This window comes from Tamandua tetradactyla, chromosome 3 (genome assembly GCF_023851605.1).
Source record: "Tamandua tetradactyla isolate mTamTet1 chromosome 3, mTamTet1.pri, whole genome shotgun sequence".
Taxonomy (NCBI): Eukaryota; Metazoa; Chordata; class Mammalia; order Pilosa; family Myrmecophagidae; genus Tamandua; species Tamandua tetradactyla.
The window spans coordinates 134768577-134795799 of NC_135329.1; the positions used below are offsets into that span (position 1 = coordinate 134768577).

A 27223-nucleotide genomic window follows, 5' to 3' on the forward strand; every position below is an offset into this window, starting at 1 on the left:
CTCATCCATAGTAATTTGAAAGGAGGTTCTTAAAAAACAGTACCTGGCTCATAGTAAACTTAATAAATACTGCGTGCTTAAATAAATGAAGGGCCTTTCATAACTTATAAAGACCTAAATTCATTTCAACTGAAGAACTTCTTATATGCCCCCTCAAAGACACACCCCCACCAAGCTTTAAGAAATATGTATATGTCCTGTGCCACCCCACTGTTTTTTGAAAACCTTTAGGTGGTGACAACTAATAGAAAATGGTTGATTTTTATTTACTTACTCTCATTTTCTCATTCATTTAACATTTATCATTTGTCTAACACATACAATATAGCATAAGTGTAGTTAAGAGAGATGGTCTGGAAGCAGAATTTCTGAGTTTTAATATCAAACTCACTGCTTACTAATCACATGACCTCTGGCAATATCTCACCTCTCTGAGCCTCAGTTTTTTCATCTGTAAAATGGAACCTACCTCATAGGATTGTTGTGAAGGTTAAATGAGCTATTGCACATAATATGCTTAGAAAAACAACTGGCATATAATAAACACTCAATAAATAGTAACTATTGCTAGCGCGTTCCTTTTATGAGGCACTGGGAATGCAAAAGTAAATGAAAATACGTAGTCACCAGTTCTGTTAAACATTCAGTCTAGTTCTCAAGCTTTATGCACTATTTCCTCCAATTAAAATATAATGTTGCTAAGAGTTAATGAAAGAACTTTACAAATGGAGAAAAACTGAAGCAAAAAAATATGTTATATATCAACTGAAAGCAGCATTTTTTTTTATCTAAAGTTTCATATCTGTTTGTTTCAGTTATAGGTAAAATTGTGTGACAGTAGCTTTATCAGTTTTTTTTTCAGAACCAAATTATGGTTGCAATTTATTTTGTGATTTATTGATTGCCTTGAAACATTAGTTTTAATATTTTAAAATATCACTGATAATATCAGAAAGTTATCTATTTTAAGTATATGATATTGAAATATGTGATCTTAATCTATATGTGATCTTAATCTCCTTAACTGCTTCCCCTTAGCAATGGAAATAGGTTTTACATCACAGAAATTAGGAAGTTTTTTACTATTTATTTTAGGAACATATTTACAGACTTTTTTAAAATAACAAAGAAAACTAATATTTTTAAGGTTTATGTCAAGTGTCATCTAATGCAATCCCTGATTGTGGATTTAAGTTTGCATAAGTGCCTTGCTAAGCTGCAGCCAAGTGCTAATGTGAACATAAGAAGGATCCGAAAGCTATAGCGTCCAGAGGTCTCTTTTTGAAAAGATAAGAATCTTGACCTAAGAAAGATCTTGAGTATTGGGAGGAAGGTGGAAAATAAGATCTTTCTCATATAATTTCATTAACTGTTGTTCTTATTTTTGACACGTGAACCTAACCATCACAACCTCCTATAGATTATTTCATTCCACTTCTAGAACTATTATAGAGGTCGCAATACTGAATCCTGTACCGGGTACTGTGCAATCTTTAACACGCTTTATATTCATTTATAGTTATACCACGATGTAAAGGAGAGTATACTAAAATGATCAAAGGTGCTTGTTAAATTCTCATCATTTAAAGGCAAGAACCTCATGTTATTTAGCTTTAATTTTGGTGCAATCCTTGGCACCAATTGGGCTAAGAAAAAACATGTTATTGATGAAGATATTGACAGATTAATCAGGATTTCATTGCTCCTTGATAACATTAATGCTGAGCTCTCACCATTTGTTTAGGGCAGATGGGGACTGCGATACACTGTCAGTCCTGGTCATGTTAAGGTGCTGTATGTAACATCTAAGCGCCCAGTGGATCAGCATGAAATTAGGATTGCTTTGTAGCGAAGAAGGGGGAAGGTAAAGAAATAAACCTCCATTATGTGGTAGACTCTGTGCCTAGTAATTTACATAGTCCTTCAAATTTAAACATTAAAAAAAAAGGTGAAGGAAAGAGCAAAGTAGAGATATTTTATTACTTTGCAAAGGAGAGTTCCAACTGGAGACTGATATATTGTAGACAAGCATTCCTGCCTGACACGAGAAGTAATTCCAGGTGGACGCTAATGTGAGTTTACCAGGTTAGTTACCGTTAAGACTTTATGCTAAAACATACCCTGTGTTAAAAATGCATGTGTGCGTGTGTGTGTTTATTCAAGAGATTTTTTATTCTCTAAGAACTGGTTTCCAAGTAAAGAAATACGATGTCTCAGGCCATGACCTTCTTTAAAGCCGAAGTGGGCAACACTTGACAAACCATGGGATTTTTGTACAGAGTCGGGAGCCCCAAATGGTTCTAAGACATTCACTTAACAAACCTCATCTAGAAAGAGCAACTATTTTTGCCAGGTGCCAGAGATACACAGATAAATGTCTTAATTTCAAGGACCTCATAGCCCAATGATGCAGACAAGATCACAAGTATTATGAGATAACATGATAAGAGCCATAACAGAAGAAGATGTTAAGAGTAAAGAGCCCATGATGGGTTTAGTTGATACTGAAAATATGATGTACACAGTTCAAAACATCTCACATACCACCCCTTCCATGTTTCTACTCCCACAATCAAATTCCCCTAGCAACTTTTGCCACTGATTAGTCTCACTAAAAAGAGAAACACATTGTTATAATTCATGACCAAGACTTAATTTTGGTATATTGTATTAGCATGTCAGGGTATACTCCAGACTTTTGAGGCTGATAACATCTCCCTCCCACATATATCTTTTTTAAATTAATTTTTAAATTAAAAAAAAATATTACAAGAAAGAAACACACTCTTAATATATGATCATTCCGTTCTACATATAAAATTAGTAATTCACAATATCATCACATAGTTGCATATTCATCATCATGATCATTTCTTAGAACATTTGCACCAATTCAGAAAAAGAAATAAAAAGACGACATAAAAATGAAACAAAAACAGAAAAAAAAATTATTCATACCATATCCCTTACTCCTCCCTTTCATTGATCACTAGCATTTCAAACTAAACTTATTTTAACATTTGCTCCCCCTATTATTTATTTTTATTCCAAATGTTCTACTCGTCTGTTGACAAGGTAGATAAAAGGAGCATCAGACACAAGGTTTTCACAATCACACAGTCACACTGTAAAAGCTATATCATTATTCAATCATCATCAAGAAACATGGCTACTGGAACACAGCTCTACATTTTCAGGCAGTTCCCTCCAGCCTCTCCATTACATCTTGGGTAACGAGGTGATATCTACTCAATGCATAAGAATAACCTCCAGGATAACCTCTCAACTCTGTTTGGAATCTTATAGCCATTGCCACTTTGTCTCATTTCACTCTTCCCCCTTTTGGTCAAGAAGGTTTTCTCAATCCCTTGATGCTGAGTTTCAGCTCATTCTATGGTTTTTCTCAATCCCTTGATGCTGAGTCTCAGCTCATTTTAGGGTTTCTGTCCCACATTGCCAGGAAGGTCCACACCCCTGGGAGTCATGTCCCACATAGACGGGGGAGGGTGGTGAGTTTGCTTGTTGTGTTGGCTGGAGAGAGAGGCCACATGTGAGCACAAAAGAGGTTCTCTTGGGGGTGACTCTTAGGCCTAATTTTAAGTAGGCTTGACCTATCCTTTGTACCTCCCACATATATCTTGGTTTCACAGTAGGACAAATAAGTGGATTAAGTTCTACTGTGACACTTAAGATCCAAATAATACTTGGAGGTATTTACAAAAAAAGTAACCTGAGGTAGGGGGTCTTTTATTTCCTCTTAAACACCTTTTGTAACAATATTTATCTTTTTTTGTGTGGGGGGGGGCGGGAATAATCTTATTGAAAAATCCTCACCCACATACCATCCATACATGGTGTACAATCAGTGGTCCACAATATCATCACATAGTTGTGAATTCATCATTTTCAGAACATCTGCATCACTCCAGAAAAAGAAATAACAAGTAAAAAGAAAAAACTCGTACATCCCATATCCCATATCCCTTACCCCTTCCTCTCACTGACAACTAGTATTTCAGTTTACCCAATTTATTTTACTCCTTATGCCTCCTATTATTTATTTTTTTATGCCTCCTATTATTTATTTTTTTAATCTATATTTTCTTTTCTTAGGGGAGGGGGGAGATGGGCTAGGAATCAAACCTGGGTCTTCCACATGGCAGGTGAGCATTCTACCACTGAACCACCTGTGCACCCCTTATTTTATATTCATATTTTTTTACTCATCTGTCTATACCCTGGATAAAAGGAGCATTAGACACAAGGTTTTCACAATTATAAAAGCTGTATCGTTATACAATCGTCTTCAATAATCAAGGCTGCTGGAACACAGCTCAACAGTTTCATACACTTCCCTCCAGCCACTCCAATATACCATAAACTAAAAAGGGATACCTATATAGTATGTCAGAATAACCTCAGGACAACCTCTTGACTTTGTTTGAAATCTCTCAGCCACTGAAATTTTTTTTGTTTCATTTATCTCTTCCCTCTTTTGTTCAAGAAGGTTTTCTCAATCCCATGATGACAGGTCCCAGTTTATCCTAGGAGTTCTGTCCCATGTTGCCAGGGAGATTTACACCCTGGGAGTCAAGTCCATGTAGAGGGGAAGGCAGTGAGTTCACCTGCCGAGTTTGCTTAGAGAGAGAGGCCACATCTGAGCAACAAAAGAGGTTCTCTGGGGTGACTCTTAAGCATAATTATAAGTAGGCTTAGCTTAATCTTTGCATGAATAAGCTTCATAGGGGTGAACCCCAAGATTGAAGGCTCAGCTTATTGATTTGGTTGTCCCCACTGTTTGCAAGAACATGAAGAATTCCCCAGATGGGGAAGCTGAACATTTCCTCTTTTCTCTCCTGTAACTACTCTTTTAACAAGGGTAAATATGATCAAGGTTAGACATTGTTTTGAATCAAATGACTCAAAATAGGAATAAATAGATTTCTTTTTGATGATTTCATCTGATTACTTAATCAGAGACACAACAGCCAAATATAGTATCACTCTAAAGCTGATACTATACCAAATATAGTTAGCACTCTAAAGCTGTTCGAATACAAAGAAAAAAAAAATCTTTAGGAGTACCTGATCCATCTCCTTAGTTGCTCCCTTTACCCTTAGAGATATCCAGAGATAATTTTGGAGCTGCATAAAATTTTCCTTCATGTTGATGAATGATCACCTTATACAGCCTATTGGATATCAAGAGTTCTAAATAGCCAGAAGCTTTAAGGCAAGCACTGTGACCTGTCACCCTAAATCAGAACCGGACTGAAAGTGAAAATTTTATGGCTCTAAAGACACAGTGAGAAAAATAGGAAGGTATCCCATAAAAGCATAAAATATGGAAGGCTGAAGCGTTGCTGAGAGTATTTAAGTTCTGAAACTAATCCATTTCCTTAGTTGTAGCCAATTTAAGTCATGCTTTACTCCTGGATGGGCTCATCCAGTCAAAATTCTGTTGTGTTCTATATCTGAAAAGATTAAATTGCCCCAACCTTCCCAATCAGAAAAACTGGAGGACCACATATAGCATGAGATCTTGGGTTAGAAATCACCTACAGAGTCGGAAGCTAAGCTACCAAATAATTAAAATTGCTTCTAATGTGTATTATTTTCCTCTGTTTCATCAATAAGAAAGCGGGGGCCTCTATACTATTTCATAGGGTACAAATGCTTTCTGGAGTCAGTGTCAAGAGCTCCTTTTAAAAAGGCAATACGCTTATCATCATAGTAAAACTTGCCTGCTAAGTCAAAAGGAAAGTTGGCCCCATCTACCTTTAAAGCCCAGGAAGAATTTAAAATATAAAGATGCCTGGAACAATTCCAGCTATTAGTTACTACAGACACTTTAAAATATACACTCTTTCATTGATCTAAGGGGATATGGATAAGCAGATATATAAATGGAAAACAGAAAGCAGCAATCTTTAAAAGTCCAATAGACTGGAAACAAACAATAAGAAACCTTTTATCCCCCAGAAGATATGGCTTTATTGGACCCCACTCTAGGAGAAAAGACATAAATGAGTACAAAGACACATCCCATACCTTATGATGATGAAGGAGGAGAAAGTTCCAAATAAGAAATACTTCCAATAAGTATATATTGTTTATATCTTTATATGTAGATTTGATATTAAATCCATCTTTCCCCCATCCCCATCAATTTTTATTCAGTTAAATTTGAAGCCATCAAAATAACTCTTTTTTAGAATGCTTTGTCACTCTCAACAAATTAAATCATCAGGAGGATGCAATCAGTTCTCTAATGGTATGTGACGAGCCTGGAATCATAAACATCTATAAATTCCAAAAGAAAATTTTGACATAAAATACATAGAATGTGTCAAAAAGCCAAACCCTTATACAATGTTGGGGTATGTCTATGGTCAAGATGCCAGACAGGGAGGTTTATGTTTGCATGAGCATGAGTGTGTGCACAGGGTTCTCTCAAGGTTGCTTGGGTAAGGGTAAATACTCAAAACAATTCTACAGTAGTCACAAAAGACAAAGGAGAAGACTCGTGTAATTAAAAGAGGATCACACGTAACCAACAACAAATTATTTCACTTGGCTAGACTATGGTGATAAAAGGGAGGACATTCCCTTAGTACACATTGTAGAATATCATGCCAAATAGCGTAGGAAATAGTATGAATTACTTGTAATTCAATAAAAATATTTCAAAACTATGTAACAAAAGGCTCGGCATATCTTATAATCAACTTGAGAGAATATTAGATGTGTATGGCAATTTTGTCATTTAGAAGTTTAAGAATGAAATGCAAACTATAGTTAGAGCCCACTTTCCCCAGTTCAATATAAATTTACATGCAGGGAGTAACATAACAATACCATTTGCCAATTCCAAGAGTCCCCTGAGTGCCAACAAACTGTAGGAGCTACTAAAGGGAAAGATGGAAGAAAGACTAGAAAACATCTTTATCAAAACTGTTTATTTTTAAAGTTGCAGGTTTACACCAAAATTATGCGTAAAGTACAAACTTCAAATATACCACCTTATTATTAACGTCTTGCATTACTGTACTATATTTGTCCCAATCATGAAAGAAAACTTCTATAATTGTACTTATAATGAGTAGTTCACCATTTACAAAAGGGTTCACTGTGTTGTACAGTCCTGTTTCGTTTTTCTTTTTAATTTTTATTTAAGTAACATATGCATACATATTATCCTAAAATTTCTCCTTTTAACTGCATTCCAATATATAATTGTGCTCTTAATTACATTCACAATATTGTACTACCATCCCACCTCACCACCCATTACCAAAACTTTATAATCAATCCAAACAGAAATTCTGTGAAAGTTAAGCATTAAGTCCCCATTCCCTGCTCACACCCTGCCCCTTGGTAACCTATGTTCTAGATTCTGACTCTATGAGTTTGCTTATTCTAACTATTTCAAATCAGTGAGATCATCCAATATTTATTCTTTTGTGCCTGCCTTATCTCACTCAACATGATGTCTTTAAGGTTCACCCATGTTGTTCTATATATTGGAACTTCATTCCACTTTGCAGGTAAATAATATTCCATTATATGTGTATACCACATTTTGTTTATCCATTCATTGGTTGATGGACACTTGGGATGCTTCCATCTTTTGGCAACTATGAATAATGTCATCATGAACAATGATCTGCAAGTATCTGTTTGAGTCCCTGTTTCAAATCCTCTGGGTATATACCTAGAAGTGGGATTTCTGGGTCATAAGGTTATTCCATACTTAGCTTTCTGAAGAACAACTGAACTGTCTTTCAAAGTGGCTGCATTATTTTGCTTTCCCACCAATGAGTGAGTGCTCCTATTTTTCCACATCCTTTCCAACAATTGTGATTTTTCTATTTTTTTTTTAATAGTAGCCATTCTAGTGGATGTAAGATGGTATCTCCTTGTGGTTTTGATTTGCAATTCCCAATAGCTAGTGCTGTTGAACATCCTGTCATGTACTTTTTGGCCATTTATATGTCTTCTTTGGAGAAATGTCTATTAAAGTCTGTAGCCCATTTTTAAAATGGATTATTCGTCTTTTAATTGTTGAGTTCTAAGATTTCTATATATATTCTGGATATTAAATCCTTATCAGATATGTAATTTCCAAATATTTTCTCCCATTGAGTAGGTTGTCTTTCCACTTTTTGTGATAAAGTCCTTAAGTCTAAAAAAAGCATTGCTTAACACAAGGTCATGAAGATGCTTCCTTACGTTTTCTTCTAAGAATTTTACAATCCTGGTTCTTATATTTAGGTCTTTGATCCATTTTGAGCAAACTGTTATATTTGGTTTGAGACAGAGGTCCCCTTTCATTTTTTTGCACATGGATATCCAGTTCTCCCCACCTTTGTTGAAGAGAGCATTCTTTCCTAATTGAGTGGATTTGGCAACATTGTCAAAAGACAATTGGCCACAGATGTGAGGGTCGATTTCTGAACTCTCAATTAGATTCCTTTGGTGGAGTAGTTTTAGGGAGGCCAATGCTGGTAGTAGGTAATGTATTCCTGAAAAAGCAGAGGAACTCCTTAGGCATCTCACCAGGGCCTGTTGTGGCATGCGCCCTCTGAGTAGGGAGACTGAATAGTAGGACCCAGGTTGTGGCAAATGAGAGGTCTGGTCGCTAGGTGCATTGTGATTAATGGCAGGCAGGCCTTCTTAGAAAAGAGCTCCCCTTTCTTTCTCTCACTGTCCTCTTGCCTTAAGAACAGACATAAGCAATGCCTCCTCCTCTTGCCTAGCATATAGTTTCACAGCCAAAGAGAAAGGAGCCAAAATAACACGTGATCTCCACTCATAAATAAATCTCTCCCTGTTCCCGCCCCTCTAAGTCTATAAATATTTTCCCTACTAATCCCCAGAAATTCTATGGTGAATATGCAAAAGCTAATCCAGAAAAGTAATGATAAGTTGAACAAATTTGTTCTAAAATCCAAATTAACTTTTGGAAACATATAGAGAAAAAAGATGTGAAATACAGAATGGATTAAACCAAGAAGAACTATCTTTGGCAAGAGTCCCTCGAAGAAATTTCAAATGTATACTGTTCCATTGTCATAGCTACCATTTGTTCAATAATTCTGAGATGAACTATATAATGACCCCAACTGTTAACCTGAATTACTAGGAAATTTTGTTCTCAGAGAGGCCCAAAGCACTTTAAAATGGTTATCAAATGCATTTCTACATGCAAAATCAAACCAAATTCTTTTTTGAATTGGAAGATGTGATCCAGAAACTCATGCACAGATAGAGCCAATGAGGAACCTATTAATGTATCTAGACTATCCATAGATGTTAAATGAAACCCTATGCCTGGTCCAGTGAAAACCCATTTCTTGAATTAGCCCCACAGTAGCATTTCAAGTGGCCTAGAATATTTTGGTAATTTATAAAGTGGTAGAAAACTGGCTTCTGAGAAAGTGAAAAATAGGTAAAGATTGAAAAAAAAATTTTTTTTAGCAGTTCTAACCATAATAATTAGATTGTTAGAATTCATTGGGTAGCACAAATCACATGAAACTTTTTTTAATTCCTCTAAATTAGGATAGATTGTCATTGAAACACCCAGCATGCCTAAGTGTACAGTACTAACACCCAATTTCAGTCATATTATCAAAACACAAAGATGAAAAATAAGCTTCAGAATTCATAAATGCAACTGCTGAAGTACTAATGAGCAAGAAAATTACCAACAAAGGAGGCAAAATATGTAATACATTTTTCTTAAAAAAGATTAAGGGGAAAATGGCTTGTCATGTTTCTGATCTTATTGTACAAAAGAGTCAACTCTCTCTTTAGAGATTTATCAGTTCTCTCAAGGCCTCTGGGCAGCTTAAATGGTGCTGTATTATTCCAAACTTTCATAATGCTATTCAATACAGCATAACGTAATTTAAGCATGAAAGAACTGATGCACTTTAGTAAGAGTTGTTTCACTCTCTTCTGTCTGATGATATCTGATCTAATAGGTGGGGAAATGTGCTGAATTGTCACAGCATACATTTCAATGAGAAAAATCACTACAGCATAGAAATATTTATGGAAGTGCTGACAACATATCAATTAATAATGCCTGCAAGATACAAAAGGAGAATATTCCATCCTTCACAAGTAGGAAAGAACAAAGTCAGGCCAAGACTTAATTTCATGCAACCATCCATACTGCCACGCAGCAAATAATTTCACCCCTGGTGGGCTAGTCAAACCTGACTGAGATTTTGCTAAGAGCTGTAGAGTGGAAAAGAACAACAAGCAAAGTTGCACGTAAAACAGAAAAGGAGAGGGGATATATACATAAAAGTTTGTGTATAATAAATCTTATATTTGGAAGGAACCTAAGATACTTGTAAAGTAATTGCCCCCACAGTGGGATACCACAAGCCAAGAAAGAAGCTACAGATTTATTTTTCACTTTATTCCCTTTTGTGCTGATTGGTTTCTTTCTTTTTTTTTCTTTTTTAACCATTAGCAGGTATTAACTACTTCAAAATGTTTATTGTCAAAGAATGGCTGGAGAACAGATGAAGAGTAAGTACACTGCTAAATAGTAAGTTAGCAAGCTGTTGAAGAGCTATTCTGTATTTCAAATGAGAAAAAAAAAGAAGATAGTCTACTCTTTGGCCTATAGATAGAGTAACTTAACTAAAGACAGCTGAATCACTAAGCATGGTTTGGAAAACCTCAGTACTGCCATTTATTAGCTGTCTACTTGGGCAATTAGCATCTATTTTCTCATCTATGAAATGGGTATACCTATAGCTCTAGATAGGTATGGGAACAGGCAGACTAGGTGTAATCAGACTGACTACATGGGGTGAGGGGGGCATCTTATTAAATAATGGAATGGATCCCTAGTACTCTGTATTGTGGACTTGAACTCTGTTAAGATTTTGAAGGTGGCAATTTCTGCCCCCACCTCCACTTCCAGTTTAAAATGTAAACAGAGGTAGGTAATGAGAGTTTGGGATCTTTCTATCACAATAGTTCCTTTTACACTCTCTCCTTCAGCTGGGGTCTAAAGTTGCCTTTATCTATGACACTTCTTCAAATATCGAAATGCTGAATATTTGCACATATTTCCATGGGCCTATATTTCTATAAAGTTGTGGGAAATTTTTACTGTTTTTTTAATTCTTATATATTCATTTTATGGTTCACTTAAACTTTTACTGACACAAAACCTCAGCCAGCTAACCATTAGCACTTTTCTCCCTATTTATTAATCCAAGGTATCTTTTCACAACAGTCTAAATTTCTACCCATAAGTTCATTTTATCTATATGGACAGGCAGTAGTAAAATATCATTTCTTTTCACATTTTCTTATGCTTAAGCCATTTATCTGTAAATCTATCTGTAGGTCAAACAAATTCAACTCAGGTTCATAAAATAGTGCTGCCCCAACAAAACTCTACTCAAATTGGCTTTAATCTTTAGGAAAGTTTAACTTGTTATCCCAGGTTTAAAAATTAAGCTATGTAAGTCAACACTAAAACCGTAAAGATGAAGCAGGTAACAGATTTCCTTTTGAATAGGTTTGTTATTTCATAGTTAGTACTGCAAACACTGGTACGACAGCCAGTTGATGTTTACAGGAAGGTACCATAGAATAAAATTCAAATGGATGTCTCTTGTGTGGGAACTGGTTTCCCCAATAGGCTGACAAAATGAACTGCAGTATTATATAGTAATTCAGAAGATAATTGATTATTTGCCAGAAGACTGTTTGTGAGTTCCCACTTATTATTATTTTTTTTATCCACTCCAGGGACACACTTTCAATTTCACAGTCCTTTGCACACTGCGGACAGTGGTGTTTAATTTCTTACAGGAAAGCTCACATTCTCCTATTGTAGTTAGACTAGTGGCTCTCCAAAGAACAGTCAGGGAACTGTATATACAGGGAGTCAAATGTATATGCTCACGTTTGCATATTCATTTCATCTCTAGTTTAGGCTTAAGAGCTGAGAGGGGAATTAAGGAAGGGCCATTCTTCATGTAAGAAAAGACACATTTGCATCTCACAATCTTAGACGTTCTGACGCATGATAAACATTATTGAAGCTACTACTCTTTAAGTGTTTATGGATTACTTCTCCTTATTTTACTGTTAAAATAATATTTTCTAGAAAAGTTAAGGAAAATCTTGTCAGGAAACAGTTGTTTTCCTCCTACAGACTAACATCCCTGCAGGCAATACAGCAAATTAACCAATATAAATGTTTCCTTCAAAACATAGAAATCTTTTATCTATTTAGGTACAGATCACACAATATAACATGCTGAACTATTTCTATTAAGCCCAAAGATGAAAAAAAACTGAAAAGAATAAATCCATTATAAAGAATTCATATCTGCTGCTTTGTGAGCAATCCATAATACACTGTATTGTGCAAACTATGGGAGATGATGATCTAACAATACAGAATGTAGAGAGGGCTTTTGACAACAGAAAAGCCTAAGAGAGAGTATCATTTAATGGAGAGTGAAAAAAGAAATGATCCCGGATTCTTTTTCCTCCTTTATTTGTTGTATCACTTTGTAAAACCTCTCTATGCCTTGTTCTCTTCATCAGAAAAATGAGACCTATGGTTTTATTTTTACAAAATGCTTTAGGATTTAGGAGAACCCAGAATGCATTCATTATATGATGAAAGCCACCATGGTGCATGTCACATGACTGTAGCAGAAAAGGGATCTAGGGACCAAAAGGAAAACATGAATCAGCAATGAACACTCATTTTGTTTGTTTAAAACCCCAGGATGTGCAAATATATGTCAGAACTGAAGCTGACCCCCTTCCTTTACAATCATACATTACTGTAACCGGTTCTGGTTTTGAAACTCGAGTGTAGTAGAAAGACCATGAATGCAGGAGGGAATGAGGAGCACGGTCTGGCTCAAGCAAGCCCCAAGTCACTGGTGGTGCTGCCGAGAGCAATGCTCGCTCACTCTGAATGCCCCAAAGGACCAGAGGTAGAAGGAGCTGGGGTTTACTCTTCCCCCATCCTTGGGCATACCCTTATTCTCAACAAAGATTTATGCACTGAGGGGACAAATCCACAATGAAGATGTCTCTAATTGCCCAAAATTACTTGCGTTTTTAAGACCACAGGAGAGTCGGGATTGGGGACAATGTGGACCATTATGCTGAGGGTAGGTCAAGATGCTGTCCTGGAAGGCTAGGTTCAAATGGAATTGGAGGTTGTAGGTTCCAACACTTAGTCCAACATTAACTTACAACAAACAAAACTCTCTGGCACAGGAAGTGGGAGATTAGTTCAAATAAGTTCCCCCTCAAATTCAGAATTCTATGATTCTTTGAGTGCATGGATAATACCTAAGATTTGGAACACAAGATCCTTTAAGAAAGATTATAAGTTTCAAGGTATCTTTCTCTAGAAATAATGAAAATGTTGAATCTGGTACTGGGTTGATAGAACTGATGAAGCATATATTCTGAAAAGAACCACAAACACATAGTGGCCAAAGCAGGACTAAACTTTGAGGTTTGGACATAAAGTCTGATATTTACACTCCAGTGGATTTCCCGTAAATTCTTCAGCTTGAGAAGTCTGAAACCAAATTGATTAAATTGATTAAAAGACCGAAACAAACAAAAAACTGAGCCCAAGCACAATTAACATATTGTGATTATTTACTCAATATATATTCTATTTATCATATGAATGCTCTTCCCTTGTACCTACCCTCCTCTGTATCCTCTATTTTTGGTTAGTGGAACTCCAGAAGCCTAACATCCAGAAATAGAAACCCTAGTGTCATCCCTCTCCATCATCCCCACTCTGGACCACCTTGCACTCACACAGATTCACCAAATCTACTGATCCCACCTCTGATTTCTTTCTCCAGTCTATATTCCATTTCTTCATCTCCAACATGTTCACATCAATTCAGGCCCTTGTATACGTTGCCTCACCTATTCCCTCCTAAATGGTCTACATGTCTCTAATCCCTCCTCTGTACTATCTTTTTAAAAATAATCTTTCAAAACCATAAATGTGAACATAACTCGCATCTGCTTAAAAACTGTCAGCATTCTTTAGTTTACTCACAGGATGAAGTCTACACTTCCTAGTAGGAAAAGCCAGGCCCTTTTGGCCCATGGCCTGCCTCTCCAGCTCAGGTCCCTCCCTCCTCCATTATTCCAGGCTTCTGCAGAAACAAATGCTTCCAGATACTCTCCGGGTAGTACTGCACACCATCGTGCCCTAGCATATGCGATTATCCCAGCCTAGAAATCCCTACTGCTCCCTGTTATTCACTCAGAAAAATCCCATTCTTCTTTTAAAACTCGGGTGAACCAATTCCCCACTCTGCCATCTCCACACTCCCTGTCATAGTTCATCTTATCCTCTTCTACACTGCTCCTCCACCTTGGACAGGCTTCTGCTGTTTCATGCTTCATTCTATACTGTAATTACTTATTTATGTGCCTGGCTCTCTCACTAGATTGTGAAACTCTTGAGGGTAGGAATTGTATCTTAATCATCTCTGCATCTGTAACCCAGTGCCTGGTACATGGAAAGTCCTCAACAAACATTTATTACTATGAATGAAAAAACAAACAATCAAATATTCATTCACTCAACAACTTCTTTACCTAATCCCTCATAGAACTCAGGGAAACACACACACACACACACACACACACACACACACACATATTCTCACTCACATAAAACCCACAAATAATGAACAAGAAAAATACTGATAAAAATAAAAGCAGTTCAGAGAATTAAACTGGGATGAGAGAATGAAGAATGACTGAGTGTCTACAATGGATCACATGATTAGAAAAGGTTTCTTTCAACTCTTGAATGACAAAGACTTTGTCTCATATACCTATCCAAGACATCAGCTACTGTACTGAAGGATTAGCAGCTCCAACTGAGGAAACGAGTATAATGAAAAGCTCAGGGGTTCTGGTTTTAGTAATGGAAGAGATACTAGTGCTAAATGACAGGGAAGACTAGGAGAGGAAGGAATTTAAGGGACAAACTCAAGAGTTATCTTTTTGACCTCTTCAAATTGCCAGTGCCTACCAGATGTCTAAGTAGTGATACAGGAATCCGGTGTTTTAGAGAGACCAGAGACAAAGATTTGGGAGCTGTGAGATTCCAAATAAATGGTGGAAGGAAACCATGGGCTGGCTGGATGAAAACAAAACACCTAGGGAGAGTGAATAGATTAAAAAGAAAGGATCACGCCCTGGGAAACACCCTAATGTTTAGAGTTCAAATGGAAGAAGAGCTAATAAAGGCTAATGAGAAGGGGATATTGCTAAGCTAGGAAGAAAATCAGGAGATCTTGGTCAACAAAGTCAAAAGAAGAAAATATACAAAGATGGGGCAGTGGTCAGCTTTGTTGACATTTGCTGAAAGATCAAGTAAGATAAAATGTTCAATTTGCAACATTCAGCACACTGGTTAGCTAGAGGAATAGTCTAAAAGTAGAGATAGGAATAAAGGCCTGATTTGAGTTGAATCCCAGCTCTTCATATGAAATCATGAAAAGATGTCTCACAGAAATAAATCATTTTTCTCTACCTCTGATTAGAGCAAAATTTTAAATGGGTAAAATTTAGATGAGATTTGGGGGAGATTTCAGGCAGAAATGTCTAGCACCATAGTTGACAAAAAAAGAGCAAATTTGTAAAATAACCACCTGTGCTGGTTTGAATCTATTATGTACCCCAGAAAAGCATATGCTCTTCTAATCCATCCCTGTGGGTGTGGACCTATTGTGGATGGGACCTTGTGCTTAGGTTGTTTCCATGGAGATGCGACCCACCCGATTCAAGGTGAGTCTTGATCCTTTATTGGAGTCCTTTGTGAGAGGATAAAAGACCTTAAGTAAAAGCCAAGAGGGCTTAAAGAGAAATGCCCAGAGACATTTGGAGACAGCCATTAAAACAAAAAACAGGACAGAAGGGCCAGCAGGTGTCGCCATGTGTCTTTCCATGTAACAGAGGAACCCCAGATGCCAGCAGCCTTTCCTCAGAAAAGGCATCTTCCTCTTTATACCTTAATTTGGACATTTTCACAGCCTTAGAACTGTAAATTTGTAACTTAATAAGTCCCCATTGAAAAAGCCAACCCATTTCTGGTATATTGCATCCTGGCATTTTTAACAAACCGAAACACCACCTATCACATATTTAAAGGAAAGACACTCATCCTGTTCAGACTATTAATCAACTTAATCACTCCTCTGATATACCTATATTTTCTAAAGTGGAAAAACAGTTGGTTAAACATCATTCAAAATATGATAGTCATTTTTCTCACACTTTGGTGTGCACTATCTCATAAATCCACACAACTAATAGCAACTAAACATATTTGACCTCATACATATTATTGTCTGAATGCTCCTCTAATTGTTTTAATGCATTTATGGATTAGAAAGAAAATCCACTTTAAAATCTGTAGATTGAAGTTAAAATGAAATGACACACTCTACAATCAAATGTCAGTCATAGCAAAGCTGATTAAGACTATTTCGTTTGACAAATTCTGCATCTCAAGTTATTCTTGTGACTTTCAAGTCACAATCAGTGCACTCAGTAAACTCCCAAAGAAACTACATTAAGGTGCATGAAAGTATCAGCCACTACTTCCCTGGCGACCAAAATGTCTTTTGTTTTCTTCTAATTTTTGATAACTTCTACAAATAAAAATGGTTATCCTCATAACATAGATGTGTATGAATTAATAGAAATTAATTTAAATTTCTACTTATAACCTAATATTATTTACAGAAGTATTGATACATGTTCTTACAGGGAGCAAAATATGTCAGATGTTTTGTATCTGAAATAGAATATCTAAGTAAAAAAAATGAAAAAAAACCCACAAGACCTATGTCCTTACATTCTATAGAAAAAGATGTGCGAAAAGGTAATTTTGATGGACAGCAAAGCTTGACTTTAGCAAAACTAGAGTGATCTGCTTGGGTGCACCACAATAATTTTATAATGATCTTAAAATAAATGTGATCCCTTTTAAATTTTAGCTGCCACAAAGCATTATGTCAAATGGTCAAGTGATGCAGTATTAACACTACAGCACACAATGTGGCTGGCATCTTTGGTTTAGAACAATACAGTATGAGACTTTTTAAAAAAATGCAAAATAAGAAACAAAAAATTAAGTGCCTTAATTGCTCAAAATAACTACCCAGTTGGACTTAAGTAGTATATATATATAGCATAATAATGCTATCAAATAAATGATACATAGTATTAGATGAATATAAGTTTCTAAGTCCAGTCCTATCCACTTTTATTTTTGTCCAGTCCTGTCCGCTTTTATTAAAATTACCCACAGTCAAATGGAATTGTTTTACACATAATTTTCTCTAGTTCTTAATTCAGCTTATTGATGAACTCTTCAAAGTCTAGTTTTTGAATTCATATGCAATGTTTACGTATATTTATCTTTTATGACCAAAGTATTTTCAGCAACTGAAAACTTCCCCAAAACACACTACACATCTGTTCTACAGCACTTTATCAGATGTTTATGCACAATACAGTAAAACAAACTGACAAAGAGAAAAGATTTTTAGCCTGTAATTTGCCTATTTTTGGAGTCTTTTTATAAAGAATGCTATTGGTTGTTTTAGGAGCATGATTAATTCATCAATAACACTTAACCGATTTACATCAAGTTCAGACTGAAATAAGAACTACTATATAGCATGATGATTCACATTATCTATCCAGCTGGTATGACTTGGCAAAGAGTATTTTACAAGTTTTCACACCAGTTTGCGATCACCTGGAGATGCAATGTGCTCTCAGTGGGTGCTGGAGGCAGGGCACGAAAACTATATTAACTGCTATCATCCAGTTTTCCTTACCCTAGCAACTGGCAAATATCCCAAGTATAGCACCTTTAGGGTTTAAAACTAGGAGACTGCAAAATAAGCACAGACAAGAGAGAATCAACATCCATAGCATCCTACCCACTGACGGTATATTGTGGATGTCATACATATTGGGATCTTCCTGTAAGACACAGAGCAGTGCTATCAGAGGTGCTATACGCTATAGATAATAGCAAACAAAACAGGCAGAAGAGGAACTCTGGTCCATGGAAGTACATCCGGAGCAAGCGTTCAGAGCAGGAGGTATGTATATAGGAACTCAGAGCTCTACAGTTACATCTTGTGACAAAATGACCTACTGTTTACCTTATGACTTGAGGACAAATCGATAGATTTACTATCACTTATAGTTATCTGTCACCTATCTTTGATGAATCAACAGAAAGTTAACTGCAAAAATTGGCCAAGCAATATTAAAAACTGATCAGCTGTGAGCATTTTCAGGCATGCAACCAAGAATCAAAGTTTCACTTAAATTCCCTTGTAGTTCTCTGAAACTGAGAAGGATTTTTACTAAATTTTGAGCACCAATCACAGTGGTTAGTACTATGTAACATCGAAGAATTAGTCACAGCTTCTGATTCACATTAACAAGCATGGATTGATAGTAAGTTGAAATATAGGTGAGTGTTAACATGACAAGGATATGAAACATGCATATAATAATTCTGAAGTATTTCCTTACTTCCCTCAGATAAATTTAGCATAATCTCTTTGTAACTCTATGAGTCATTGCCCAACTCTTTACAATAATAATAATCAATATATTTTTGAGACAGAAATATCCCAGCAATATGGCAAGTCTCTAGAATGCCAGTTTCTAAATTAATGTCAAAGTATTACACATGTGTCATAAACGGCTAACAAAGGGGTGCCAAATCACCCCTGTTGCTGAGATAATTGTTTTACTTTGAAGTTCCTCAAGATCTATTATGTTAATTCCTAGGTCAGAGCTAGCCTCCTTTCTCCTTTTTCTCCCCCTCCCTCTTCAATCATGATGTAGAACTAGAAGTTATTTGAAAATGGAATAAATGAAGTTTTTCCAGTGTTCTAATGTACCAAGTTGGTATTTTCTAATTCTACTTGATTGGCTTTGTTAGAAGAATCCTTGATCTAGTTGTTAAGATTTATTAGGGAAATTCTGCATATCTGATGGCTAACATACTAAAGGATAAGCATGGTGTTTAGAGGATAAAGTGCCCCTGTTAAGACTATGTGAGAAAAGATTGAATACCTTGGTTATATTTTCAAGTACATATTTTATGTCTCCTTCAGTTAGACTGTAAGCTCCTAAAGGGATTTGATACAGTGCCTTACACACAACGGGTGCTTCACAAATATTTGAAGGCTGACTTATTGAGCAAGCATCTGCAGGTAATCTTGTGGAGACTCAAGGAAAAAATCCTCTGTGTGAAAAACAAAGCACTATTGTCACTGAATTGTTTCCATATTTCTGCCAGTCAGCCAAACAAAACAACAACAAAAATCAGCAATGATGATGTTTAGAAATTAAACCGAAACTCTTCTGCCTATAGAATCAAATAAAGTATACAGTTTTCTCTCATGAGTGCAGACCTTTTCTTCTTTGAATTAACCACATATTTGTATGAACTATAATCTGTCTTACAAGTTGATTGATTCTCTCTTCTTTTGCACATTTCCCTGGATATGAGACTTATTCTAGCTTAATTTCTTTAAATGCCATTTCTGTATCTTTCCACTACTGGCGAACAAAAATGAAAGACATACAGAAAAGTATTATAAGGAACTACCAAATTACATTTTCTATTCTTGATGCATTTTTAATGCCAGTGAACATCTGGTTAGAAGCTAGTATGTGTGTAAAGACAGAAATTCGCAGCTGTTGCCACAGAAAGATTATTTATAATAAAATGGAGTCTCTTCGTTGAAGAGACATAGGTGGGCAATGTTAGAATGAACTCGCCCTAAGCGTGGAGCCATGGAGTTGGATCTGCAAAGTGTAAATAAGCATCTACCTTAGCATGTGGAATATACTTCAGGGTTTCTTCAGATGGAAAAACATTTGTTTTGAGACACTGGATCCCCAAGGGGAGACAGCTATAGAAACAGACTTTATTTCTTCTGCTTCTTGCAACAAGTTGAATGTGACAGCTGATTCACCTCTGGACTAGAAGAATTTTTAAGCCAAGAATATAAACATAGTCTTTTTTTGGTATAATATAGTCTGCTTTTCAGTATATTACTAGTCTTCATCATATCTTCAATAATGACTTAGCCCACAATTTCAGTGCATGAGCTCAAGTTCAGCGAACTCTCCAAGATTATGATGCATTTTCCATGGAGAAGAGATGTAAAAAAATCACTCTGCCCATTACATGTTTAGTTCATTAGAGCCTTCATTTAATGGCCTGAGATTTATGAAAGTTCTGGTAAGAAAGCTACATTGCACCATCACTTATCCCAGTCTGCAGAGAGGAAACTGAAGCTCAGGTAGTTTAAAACTTGCTCTCTGAGGCAAGGATGGTGTCTGTTGTGTTTTTAATTGTATTTTCAGGGCCTTGCAGAGTGTAGTGCAGCAGCAATATAATACAGGAGTCAGACAGACCTGGCTTGGGACACAAGCTTCCATTTACAGCAATTATTCTCTGGGTGACCATGGAAAAGTTGTTTAACCATTTCTGAGCCTCAGTATCCTCATCTGTGAAATGGAAGTAATAATAGTATCATCTTAACAAGTTATTGGGATAATTATAGGGAGTAACACAGAACATGCTATCAGTGCCTGCTACATTGCTAACATTTAATATATTATTATCTATCACTATTACTAATTAATCTATAATTAATAAAAATTAGTATTATCTAGCAATAGGAGGTACATGATATCCTTATAGATTAAATGACTGAATGAACCTATTAAGCACCCAAGCTGAATGCTGGTTTTCTGACTTTCCTCTCGGTACCTGCCACCCTTTACAACACATTACACATGTAATTGTAAGTCTCCTAAGAAGACGGATGAATTAAGGTTTTCTAAAACTGAAATTCAGTATCTTTTGCAGGCAAATGGGAGAGAAGAGTTTTTTCATACATTTTGTGCTACATGACTGTGTCATACACATTTTGTGCTACGTGAATGTGTCATATACATTTTGTGCTACATGAATGTGTCATATTTCATAGCTTATTTTTTATTTGGTTTCTTCTCTTTTTTTTTTTTTAAACCAAATGAACTGAGCTTTCCTGATGTGGAGATTTAGTGCTAAGATAAATGCCCCATTTCATGACATCCCCCATTATTTCTAGCATTCTAGAAATGCTATTGCGAAGATATCCAGTCTGCAGAATTTATATAAAGAGAAGTCTGGATGAAGAGAAGTCCTGGCCTAGAGCCATTTTTAGTTCGACGATGCCAATTATATTAACTGTCTTCAAGAAGACACACTGAAATTAAAATGGCAATTTCACTTTAAACTAAAATTAGAATAACATAGGCAATCATTTAATTTTATGAAACAGAAATGATTTGAGGCTATAGTGAAATATTTTGAAAAGTTGGGGTTGAAGAAAATTTAAATATTTTTATGTAAGCCAATTTCAAAGTAGGAATGAGGAGTTCCACAGGATACAAAATCTATGAAAGTTATGATGCAGCTCTCTGGATTGCGTTAGTGCCTCAGTCTTCAAAGGGTTCCATGTACCATCATATGTACCATAGCTAACATTCCTGACAAAAAGTAAGAATACTGAGTCTTGTCTTTTTCACATTTAGTAAAGCAAAGGCACTGAGTATTTAAGTGGCTTTCTGAAAAGTAAAGAGTTAGTTTATGCAGGAGTGATAGGTAACTTCAATCTCTGGTTGGAATCTACTAGTCCTAATGGATCCATACTATCTTCTGAATAAGATGTTTTAAACATAGTTGTAATACATGTTCATCTTGATATCTTAAAGTATTCTAAGATAAAATATTAGGAAATAATATAAAATCAAGGAAATGATAATTTTTACACTACATTTGGGTTAATCAGTCCAAAATAATTAGGGTAATATTAATAGCAATGGCTTTAGTAGGGCCTGGATAAATCCCAATTTCCTACTCACTTCATCAATGTCCCTTGCTTCTACCCCTTGGTTTGAATGGAGAGTTTGTGTTTGCTCTTGTTTTGTAACATGTGATATGCTGTTTTCTCCTAGAAGGATCAGTAACACCGTGGAACACATGACACTGTGCACAGAAGCGCTGCGGCTGTAACTCCCGACAATCTATAAATTCTTAAAATAGACCAGAGATTCTCAAAGTGTAGTCCCTAGATCAGTAACATCAGCATCGCAGGGGAACTTGTTAGAAATGCAAATTCTAAAACTCTACCCATGATCTACTGAATCAGAACTCTGGGGCCCAGCAATCAGTTTGAACAAGCCCTCTGGGGGATCCTGATGCCCAGGAAGGCCAGAGAACCACTGACCTGGTGACCAGCAACTAGATCCATCATTTGCATATTTGCATCTCCAGCGCCTATATTTCTAGGATCACTGTTTCCTACTTAACAAGTCCCGATGTCTAAACAGCTCATGATTTTTGGCTCACTGATGCCATCCTCTTCTCGAATGTATGGAAATACTGCTGCTTTTATTTGCAAAGAGACAAGATGGGTAGGAGATATTCATTTATATACGCCAATTACTGTTTTCAGTCATCTCAAATGGCAGAGATACAGATAAATACAAATAGTTTAAGCTGAAGATATTCAATGAAGTTTTACTACCTACCTAAAATGATTAAAAGATTCATAATTACAACCTCAACATTAAAAGTGTAGTTCACAACATAGCCTATGTCTCCTTCAAACACCCTGCTTTTCTACTGAGGAATCCTGCTCTGTAGGCACCAACCAATATGTCTAAGTTCCATTTAAGGATGATTTAATATTATGTACTTGGAGAACTATTTTTAATTTAAACAGCAATGTTCCATCCCTTATATTCTGAAGGGAGCATGAATACAAATCATCAAAGCAACATACTTGGGCAGTATCTTGAATTCTGCAAAAATATGGCTTTCTAATCATATTCAACCACACAAACCATATGACACTTTGAATTTCTACCTCGACTTTCAAAGAAATGGAAAATCTTTTTCCCCTTCCTTCCTCTTTCTGTGTGTTACATTGTGACTACCTCTGTGTTTGTTTCTTTGCAACTTGGCCCAAAAGGATACCCACGTTCTGTCTTCACTTTCACAGACTCAGAGCTCTGGTATATAAATGGTAGTTTAAAATCTTCATTCAAGTTTCCATTTGCCAAAATGCCTCAGTGGCAGCAGAATCTTTTTTTTTTTTTTTTTCTACAAAGCATCTACCTGGGGGAGTTAGAGAGGTGGGCTATTTTGTACAAAATGCAAAAGTAAAAAATAGATGGTCTTGGGCAGGCCCCAGTGGCTCAGCAGGCAGAGTTCTCACCTGGCATGCCGGACCAGGGTTCGATTCCCGGTGCCTGCCCGTGCCAAAAAAATAAAATAAAATAGATGGTCTACAAAATCACAGTGACTTCATTTTTAGTCATAAAACCCACTAGAGATGTAGTTGTTAATTTACTTTTTTTTTGGGGGGGGGGGGCATGGGCAGGCTCCAGCAATTAATTTACTTTTAATTATTCTGAATTTTGATAGCAGTCTGGAAATAAAATTGCCATTGAAGATAAAGGAGACTTAAGCCTAAATCTATGTATAAACCATGTGGAGAAAGCATGGTTGGCTTTGTCTTTTTTTTTCTGCTTGAATTCATTATATAAGGGTTTCTTAAACCTGAGCAACATATAATATAAACTAATTTTCGATGGAAAAATTATTTTGAAACCTTCATGAGTTGGAGATCCCAGTATACAATTGGAGAAACACCAACTTAAAAATTAAAAAAGTAAAGGTTTCCTCTATCTTGTGAAACTTTTCAAAATAAAAGAAAAAGATTCTATTTCCATAAAACATTTTTTTTTCATATTATCACTAAAATGAAAATATATCACTAAAACTTCTCACATAATTCAGGAGCACACTTATGGACAAATATCCATGTGTCCCAGTCTGAGATACACAGCTTTATACTAATCCACAACATTCCTCTAAGCCCTTTAAAACATCAAAAAGTGAAATATGTGTCAAAAAAACATTTTAAAGTAGTAAATGTTACTTTGTATCAGCTATCAGGAAATATGAAAATTATCTCACTTCACATTTTGGGAACAAATAGCTCCATGGTTAAACTTGTTTAAAAAAACAGATGCCCAATTTTATTTATACCAAATAGTCAAACTCATTGTTAGCTTGAAACATATCTGACTTGAAGTCACCCTTAGCTTGAACTACCCAAGATATGCAGCCCTACCCCAATTTAGAGGATATTCAGAAATGAAAATCTATAGGTTATAATGCAAACAAAGAATTTACCATCAAGATATTTATGCAAGAAAAAATTTACATAGACATTCTCATAATATATACAAGACCAAGGGAGAATCCTTTTTTTTTTTTTTTTTTTTTTTTTTTTTTTTTTTTTTTTTTTTTTAAAGGAAAGACAGAGAGAAGGAAGAAAGGGAAACATCTTTAAACATTTTTTGTTTTATTGTATTCTGTTTCTCCGTTTTTGTTACATGGGCCGGGGCCGGGAATCGAACCGAGGTCCTCCGGCATAGCAGGCAAGCACCTTGCCCGCTGAGCCACCGCAGCCCGCCCGAGAATCCATTTTGATGGATGGAGGATGGATGGTTTTCAAGTTCTTCTAGACTCTGCTTATTTGCTAAATTTTGTTGATAACAAGTCAATAATATCCTTGTTGACTCTTGCAGCTATACTGTAAAACCAACAAGCTGTCTCAGGAAAAATATGAAGCATCAAGTCTGCAGAACAGGCATGGCTTTGCCAGAGTATTATTATCTATCTGAAAGATGATACAGCTTATTCCATACATGGAATGGGAAATAAAAGTTTGCAACAGGAAATTTTTTAATAATGTTCCCAAGTTTTGTTTGAGTTTCTATGATTCTCAATTGAGACATGCAAATAAATATAGTCATATATATAATATACAATCCAAATATAAATAATTTTATTCAAATAATCTAACCCCACAGGTCTCTCAATTAGTATAAAATTCAGCACTGTCCAACAGAATACTCTGCAATGATGAAATGTTCTGTTTGCACTGCCCAATATGGTAATCACTAGTCACATGTGGCTACTGAGCTCTTGCAATGTGGCTAGTGTAAATAAAGCAATGAATTTTTATTTGATTTTTAAAGTGAATTTTAATTAGTTAAAACAAATTTAAATAGCCACATGTGGCTAGTGGCTACCTTATTAGCATAGGAGATAATCCTTGCATTTTAAAATATAATTCCCACCTTACCTTTACTTTTTTTTTTTGTATGCTGTATGGCCGGGGTCACATTTCATCTTTTTCCATGTGAGCACCCTGTTATTGCAGCACCATTTGATCAATTTTTGTTTGGTTGGTTTGTTTTTATTTGTTTGTTTGCTTGTTTGTTTTTTGGGAAATGCATAGGCTGGGAATCGAACCCAGGTCTCTGGCATGGCAGGTGAGAATTCTACCACTGAATTACCCTTGGTTCCCCTATCTTTACTTTTATATAAGCTATGGTGATATTAATCAACTTTTTATTTAAAAAGTTATTCCTTTCTAAATTAAATCCTCTTTCTATATCATTGAAGTCTGTTTCCACTGTCTTCTATTGAATGACATATTTATGAAAGCCTTAATAAAATTGGAAACAATGTTCAGGAACCACCACATCATTCTCTATTAAACCAGACAAGATTAATTTATTTAGACATGTTCCTTTCCTCTATCTTCTTTAACTTTTCCTACTCTTTGCTATATTCCCCAACTTACTAGATAGATGAAGCCAAAATAAGATGCAACATATTCTGAATATGGGGTTTGTGTGCATGTATGTGTGTGTTGGGGGGGAACAGATTTTTATTTCAGAGTTGATTAATATTTACAGAAAAATTGCAAAAATAAATACAAAGTTCTGGAATACCCTGCACACAGTCTCCCCTATTATTAACATCCTATATTGGTATGGCACAACCTGTTACAATTATGAGCCAAAATTGACCCAAAATAATTAATTAATTAAAAATTTTTTTAAAAATTGACACATTATTATTAACTAAAGCCCATACTTGATTTGGATTTCCTTAGTTTTTACCCAGTATCCCAAGATCCCATCCAGGACATCATATTTCATGCAATTAAATGTAATATGATTTTCTGGAATCATTGTGGTTGGGGAAATTTATGAATGAGTTACTAATACTTGAGGAGATAAGAATAAAATTAATTTTAAGATCCAGAGATGGTGATTCATCAATAAGTCTGGTAAGTATACTTATTTACTACCAATACCCTAGACCACAGAGCATGGGAAAGTCTCCTAGATACAGGTAAACCATGGCTAACTACCTACAGGGGACTAGCCACTTTATAGTGGAAAAGAATCTACCCAAGAACGAAGCAGTCTTAAATTCTTATATTGTTTGTTGATAATGTCATATGTGAGATATGAAATTTCTTGCTATTTTACCTACTCTCCCTGATGCCATATGGCCTGTTATTTTATCATGGAAGAAAACTGAATTTGTTTAGAATGATTTATTCTTCAAAAACTAGCCTTGGCTACTTTGTAATCTGTGTTAATCTATGCCATTATAAATGTATATTCCTATGCATTAAAGTTGAACATTGAGCTTTTATAAAACTTTGACTATCTCTGTGATCTATAAAATTGGTTACTGGCTCTTGGATAAAGACATGGCAGCTATAATGAATCTTGGAATGCATGGTTTTTGAGCCAACTTGAGGCTCTTTAGTCTATCCATTTCCTTCCTGACATTGATCTAATGTGTCTCTTTGTCATAATAGTTTTGGGTTCTTTGAACCAATATTTCCTTGTTATTGGGGGTATATTTGAGAAACAGGAAGGGTTAAAGCTTCAATTTTCCTCAGTTCCTCCTTTTCACTGCACATAAGACTATTTCCTAATCCCTTTCAAAATGGCTCTTTACTTCAGTTTCTGACCTCATTCTTAACAAAAAGATACTATTTGTCCTGTATCATATGTCTCATTTTCTATATTCACTGAAAATCCTAATTTGCCTCCTTTTTTTAAATAAATTATAAATTAAGAAACTTTGAATCATAAAACTTGAGAACTAGAATTGAGTTCTACATTACATGGTTTGGTACATGCCCTTCTTTTGACAGACGAGAAATCTGAAGCCCGGATACTT

General features: G+C 35.7%; 1 protein-coding gene across 5 annotated transcripts in view; it reads right to left on the bottom strand.

Annotated features, from left to right (window-relative positions):
• The window catches only part of FIGN (fidgetin, microtubule severing factor), a 190152-nt gene that overhangs the window by 101815 nt on the left and 61114 nt on the right, over window positions 1-27223 (bottom strand). The gene's annotated exons all lie outside the window — the stretch shown is intronic.